The sequence below is a fragment of the Palaemon carinicauda genome, chromosome 18 (genome assembly GCF_036898095.1).
Source record: "Palaemon carinicauda isolate YSFRI2023 chromosome 18, ASM3689809v2, whole genome shotgun sequence".
NCBI classification, from domain to species: Eukaryota; Metazoa; Arthropoda; class Malacostraca; order Decapoda; family Palaemonidae; genus Palaemon; species Palaemon carinicauda.
Genome location: NC_090742.1, coordinates 120771414 through 120778913, shown reverse-complemented (window position 1 = coordinate 120778913; position 7500 = coordinate 120771414).

Here is a 7500-nt window from a genome sequence, read left to right as displayed (position 1 = left end):
TACCAATCAAATGGCGGGTACTTCAGCGTGATAAGACTGTATATTATTATTATTATTATTATTATTATTATTATTATTATTATTATTATTATTATTATTATTATTATTATTATTAAGCAGAGTACTACCAGCCCAATGGATCTAAAAGGGAAAGTTGCCCAGTGAAGAAAGGAAATAGCAAATAAGCCATATATTAGTAAAGAATAAGAAAATATAATATAGTTTAAGATCTGTACCAACTTTGAAATAGATCACACGTATAAAAACTACAAAACCAGATTTATGTTAACCTTTTTGAATTTCTGAGGTGTTCCTATGATTTTGCTGGTAGATTTTACCGGCGAGACAGTCGAATAATTGTTCCGGTTTTCATGAAATATCAGATATAAGGTTTTATATGTCAACATCCAATTATTATTATTATTATTATTATTATTATTATTATTATTATTATTATTATTATTATTATTATTTTTATTATTAGCCAAGCTAAAACCCTAGCTGAAAAAGCAAGATGCCATAAGCCCAAGGGGTCCAACAGGGAAAAATAGCCCAGTGAGGAAAGAAAATAACGAAATAAATAAATGAGGAGAACAAGTTAACAATAAAGCATTCTAAAAACAGTTACAACGTCAAAACAGATATGTCCTATATAAACTATAACAAGACTCATATCAGCCTGGTCAACATAAAAACAATCTTGATAATGAGCTATGCAGTTTAGTTCTACAAGAATTTAACCGCCCTATGCTAAGTAACTTACTCAAATACTTCATTAGAATTATATTTTTCTTCATTATTAAAATATCAAATGATATTTTAGAAATAATAAGGGAATAACAGATTGCCATATTAAGGAAGAAGGGGAACTTCATAACCTGTCCCTTCTTGACTCTTCATTAAACATATCAGTTAACTACAATACATTAAAATACATAATTTTCCTTGTATATATAATAAAAAAATAAACCCAAAATATACGAAAAGAGAATTTATTCTTAGCTTTGGAATGGATCATATCCCTTCCTCTTCAAAAAAAAAAAAAAAAAATTAATTTGTATTATTTTTCTTAGGATGCTTTTTGTACCTGTTTTTGAAATTTTATAGCTACCGTATTTTTCTGAAGAGGAAGGAGATGGTCCCTCTGAAAGCTTAAGGAAATTTATTATTAGCTTTCGAATGGATCATATCCTTTCCTTTCCAAAAAACAAATTGTTATAATTTTTATTATTTTTCTCAAGAAATTGTTTTTACCTCCCTCTGAAAGCTAAGAATAAATTTCCTTTTGTACACTGTAGGTTTATTTTACTTATAAACTATCTTTTACCGAACAGAAAGCCGAACTTGTAAGCGACTTATGTCAGTTCGAAAAAGCCAAGTTCTGTCAGGTCAAGGTTCCTCTTCCTTCTGGATCGGAGGTTCTCGATGTCGGGGTCCCCCTGTATGTGGGGTCTTAACGACCCCCCCCCCCCCACACACACACACTATCAAGACTACAGCTGGCCTCATCCTATCACTAGAATATCCTTCGCTGGATGCTTGAGAAATCTGCGGGTCAACGGCGAGGTAAGATATAAATATAATATTTCGTTCTCATATTCCGTATTTTGTGAAATTTCTCTCTTATTTTCTTCTTGTTTCTGACAGTTGCCTTGAAATGTATCCTCCATTCCTATTAAATATATTTAACTGTAATATATGCAAAACAGAGTTTGATTTTTTTCTGGAAGTGTGAGATGTTCGGGCAAAAATATTTCTATTTTATAAACGATTTTAGTTTATTGATTTTCATTACAGGAAACTCCTTCTTTAAATATTTTAGACTCCAGTGATGGGTATTTTTTTTATATATTTACCACAAGCTATAAAATCAATCATCATATCATCCAATATTTCTTTGAATAATATGCAAATTATATTTGATTCCATTTTTTCTAACAAAGCTTCGAGACTTGGGAGACGGGGTTCTGGGCGAGGATAGTAAGCCTGGCTACACTAAGGGGGATCAGTGTGAAGAGAAAGGGAGCCCGTGTCCTCTGAATGCCAGTCAAGTGCACTTGCAATGTACATTACTTCAACCCTGAACCGTATGACTACGAACATTTAAAGATTTCAAGGCCACGTATGAATGACAAGGGACAGCAATATTGCCCTAGTGAGTAGGACATGCCCTAGAGACTGACCATCTACAAATATAACCAGCGCTATACACCCTTTCCATTCAAGCTAGGACCAGGGAGGGCCAGGCAATGGCGGCTGATGACTCTGGAGGTACACCTCCAATAGGCTCCCTCAAACACCCCCCCCCCCCCCCAACCTTAGCTTATAAAGATGATGAGCTTGCAGCCACTTAAGGAACTAACGAGTTTGAGCGAGACTCGAACCCCAGTCCGGTGATCAAAATGCAGGGACAAAATGCAGGGACGTTATCAAATAGGCCACCAAAACCTGTAAACATTTCCCTTTTTTGAGATAGTAACAGGCAGATCATATTTATATTTCATTTAGAAAAATAAAATGAGTCGCTTTGAGGTGTGAACTGACATACTATCTGAGATGCATATGCACTTTTTCATGTAATCAATGCATTTAGTATGCTTTATTTTGATTATTATCCACTTGACTAATGCTTCTGATACAATGATCGATTAAACATAACGAAAAATCTAGTAAAACGAAATTTCTATATCAGACTAGTGACTTATTTTTTAATGCATATATGTTTTTCCTTCTTAATTCTGTTATCATATTATCCTAAGAAGTTAGATGACTGTAAGAACTTACATATATTTTGAAATAGTTCTTTGACATTCTATAATTCTGGTTGAATGCAAAAAATTCAGGACGTGATGGTGAAAGAAAACTTGATCATCAAATAAAACATTTTATATATACCGAGGGAATATGATAACAAATTTATGTATTAGTGACGTATGCTTATGAAAAAGTTTTCATAAAAATAAAGTTTATCTTATAAGGAAAGATAATCAACAAAAATCATGTTTATCAAATGAAGTATGCACATGAAACTGATTTCCTATATAAATTTGTTCTTATTTTATAAGGAATAATGATCCCTTAAAATCGCGTTTATCAAGAGAATTAATAGAAAAATATTGGGCTAGAATCGTATTTATTTACAATTTAAGATTAATCATGTATGATGAATAATCCTATAATGTAAAATAAAAACAGAATCATGATGAATAAATCGATATAAAAGTTTTCGTTTCCCGTTACAGATGTGAAACCAATGATTTGGGTGACCCTGTTTGCGAGTGCAATTTGGGTTGGACAACACACTCTCGCAACCAGAAAACCCAACCAGCTTTGTTCAATGAAAACAGCTATGTCAGAGTTGCATTATCTTTGACTCCAGCCCCAAATACCACAACGCTTCGTTTACGGTCAGCAGGATTTTTCATTTTCCCCATTTTGATGTCTCCAATGTGAAAGCAATTTTGACTCGCTTATTATTTAGTTGATGAACGTGTTGGTGGTTATAGTTAGATTAAAACGATGATAAGCGCAATGGAAATAATAAATAATAATTTATGTTTATTTCTCTCTCTCTCTCTCTCTCTCTCTCTCTCTCTCTCTCTCTCTCTCTCTCTCTCTCTCTCTCTCTCTCTCTCTCTCTCTCTTTCTCTTAGTTCCCTGCACACTCTTGTACACATATTTACATGGAAGCTTTGCAATCTCTCTCTCTCTCTCTCTCTCTCTCTCTCTCTCTCTCTCTCTCTCTCTCTCTCTCTCTCTCTCTCTCTCTCTCTAAACTAAACTGAGCAAAAAGTTTCTTTTATAGAGTATGATGAAAGCTAAAAACGTATCCAGTAACTATGCAATGCAAATTTACTTTATTAAGCATAACTAAACTAATAAAAAAAAATTTATTTTTTGAGTTATTTAGAGGCCGGTGACTAGAGGAGCTTTAATCGACTTTTCCATTCCTACGTTACCAGTCGACGTTTTTAATTAATTTCATAAAACCATTGTCTAGTATGGGTGTGTGCACTATCCTACAGCTTCAATTTGAAATATAAAGTTTTGCTATGCTTACCAAGCACTAAGCTCTGCGAATGGCTGAAAGTATAAATGGGGTTATTGGGTATGGCACATTCTGTTATAGAAAAATATTGACATCCCTCAGAATCATATGAATTTACGCATGTCTTTCTTTTTGTAAACCATGCAACTAAGTAATATGAAATTGGGTGGAACTAGAATATCTTCAATTCAATTCCCATACATCTTGAGTCAGAGTTATAGTATAATGTGGTTCTATGGTTCTATTGGAATTTTTAAATTTTTCCTTCCTACAAAACCTCTTTAAGGTATATATATATATATATATATATATATATATATATATATATATATATATATATATATATATATATATATATATATGTATGTATGTATATGTATGTATGTATATATATTCATCACGTGTAAGCTTTCGTGATTTCTACACCTACACACATAGTCCGTGGGCTGAGGGGGCTCACCTTGCACCCCCCCTTAAAATTGACAAAAGTGCATTTAGGTTGTAGCTTTTGATCCATATTTTAATTTTTTTAATGTTCCCATTGAAAAAATAGGGACGCACTACCACTTCTGGGTCACTTTCTTCGATGACATCATCGAATTTTGCTGCTGCCAGTTTTGGGGTAGGGGAAACCAAATTAGACATAACTCCGGACTGAATGGTCAGAGAAAGATAAATGACATATCAAAATGTTTGCTTTGGGCCTCTCTAACAGATAAAATAGACAATTTGTAATTATGTTTAATAATTAGGTCACCAAAGGTCAAAAGGTCACCAAATTTGGGGTCAAGTGAAAATTTTAGGCACCTCCATAAATGTAACCCCAGGACCAGCCAGACCAATATCTAATAACTTTTTCTGCCTTATTTCATCTCTAGAGACCTCAAGAAATAGAATGATACCCATTAATTGTACTTATTGGCCAAATCATGGAAATGAGATGTTATGTAAAAAAGTCAATTTTCAAATTTGTCGTTTTTTAGCCTCAAAATCGTGAAAACTGATAAAGCTCCTAACTCTTCTTACAGAGGAGCTACGGAAATTATTTTGGTGTGTTTTCTCAGGTTTTGGGGTCAGAGAATCCAAAAAAAGCATTCTCAACAATGTCAGCTAATTACATCATGCTGAAATTCAAGATGGCTGCCACTCTGGACGCCGTAATTTTGACTTGGCTATAACTCCTCCATGAATGCTGCAAGAGAGATAATATTCATGTCCTCACCCACGTTCTTAAGATTACAGCATACAATAAAGGCAGTCTCAACAAGTCTGTCAGTGAATTTGGGGAAAGTAACATAAATCAACAACAGAAATGCTTTATTTGAAGGTTACGAAAATCATGAATGAAATAAATAAAACTGTACATGAATGTACAATATACTCATATGATGCAAGACCTCATTGGGAAAATTCACTCTGTGTTGCTTTGGACTACAGGAAAAAGTCACCCTATGCAAGGTATAAAGTTTGATAGTCTACTTGGGTACCTTTGGGTCCACTTTTGATTAATGGAAAGGCAATTATTGGAAATATCTTGTGATACAAGGGAGGTCCTTGGTCCTTCGATCCTGAAATCTACCATCTTGTTACTTGAAACTTTCTTAGTCCAAGTCAGACCCACTATCATCACTTTCATAGTCATCATCAAAATTTCCTTCACTTTCATTGTTTTCATCTAGGCTTTCATCATCAGACGTCTCATCATCGTCCATCGTCTCAAGTATATCAGCCATACTTGTAGGAAGAGCAGTTCCCTTGAACCAACAGGGATCTAGATTTCCATCCTTCATTATCCAACCATGATCCACAGCTGGATGAGGGACCAGACCTCAGGTTTGGGATAATGGGCACGCTTCCATATAGCAACCTGATAGCTCACCTCCTGATATGCTCATTTAGACACTCTTGGTGGCTGAAGAGATGAAAGATCAACATTCTTCTTTGAATCCAGTGACTGCCCACTGCACTTTAACTCGAGTATTTGGTATCGAAGCTGGTCAACTTCCTTTGTCTTAGTTTTGGCAGAATACATGGTGCAGGTGAAATCCTCAAGAGCAAGGAATATTTCATCGGTTACCTCCCATGACTCCCTTAGGCAACTGAAGACTTCTTGGTACTTTGGGCATTTCTGTAAAACTCGCAGCGGTTTTAACTTGACAATTCCTTTAAAGGAACTGGTCATATTGCATCTACTGAATGCATGTAGACCAAGGAAAGCAGACCAAGGAGAGAGGCACAGTAAGTTGGTTGATTTCAATTCTAAGTACAAAATACCTGAATTCGACAGGTATAAGTATAGTAGAATTGTCATTGACTTTTATCTTCCTTCGTGGCCGAATGGGTTAGTCACTGTCTATATAAGCTTGCCGACCAGGGTTCGATTCCCGGCCGGAGCCAAGCTCTTGTCTTTGTGAGATTTCGCCTGGGGCTCTGATCCCGAGGTCGTTAAGAGAATCCAGACATTAATATATCAAAATATATATGGCTTATTTGAATATGAAAAACACGTAAAAATGTGCAAAATTTATCATAAATTGAATGCCAAGTAACAAACTACCAATTAGCTACGATGGTGAAGATGGGTTGATTTCAATTCTAAGTACAAAATACCTGAATTCGACAGGTATAAGTATAGTAGAATTGTCATTGACTTTTATCTTCCTTCGTGGCCGAATGGGTTAGTCACTGTCTATATAAGCTTGCCGACCAGGGTTCGATTCCCGGCCGGAGCCAAGCTCTTGTCTTTGTGAGATTTCGCCTGGGGCTCTGATCCCGAGGTCGTTAAGAGAATCCAGACATTAATATATCAAAATATATATGGCTTATTTGAATATGAAAAACACGTAAAAATGTGCAAAATTTATCATAAATTGAATGCCAAGTAACAAACTACCAATTAGCTACGATGGTGAAGATGGGTTGATTTCAATTCTAAGTGCAAAATGCCTGAATTCGACAGGTATAAGTATAGTAGAATTGTCATTGACTTTTATCTTCCTTCGTGGCCGAATGGGTTAGTCACTGTCTATATAAGCTTGCCGACCAGGGTTCGATTCCCGGCCGGAGCCAAGCTCTTGTCTTTGTGAGATTTCGCCTGGGGCTCTGATCCCGAGGTCGTTAAGAGAATCCAGACATTAATATATCAAAATATATATGGCTTATTTGAATATGAAAAACACGTAAAAATGTGCAAAATTTATCATAAATTGAATGCCAAGTAACAAACTACCAATTAGCTACAATGGTGAAGATGGGTTAATTTCAATTCTAAGTACAAAATACCTGAATTCGACAGGTATAAGTATAGTAGAATTGTCATTGACTTTTATCTTCCTTCGTGGCCGAATGGGTTAGTCACTGTCAATATAAGCTTGCCGACCAGGGTTCGATTCCCGGCCGGAGCCAAGCTCTTGTCTTTGTGAGATTTCGCCTGGGGCTCTGATCCCGAGGTC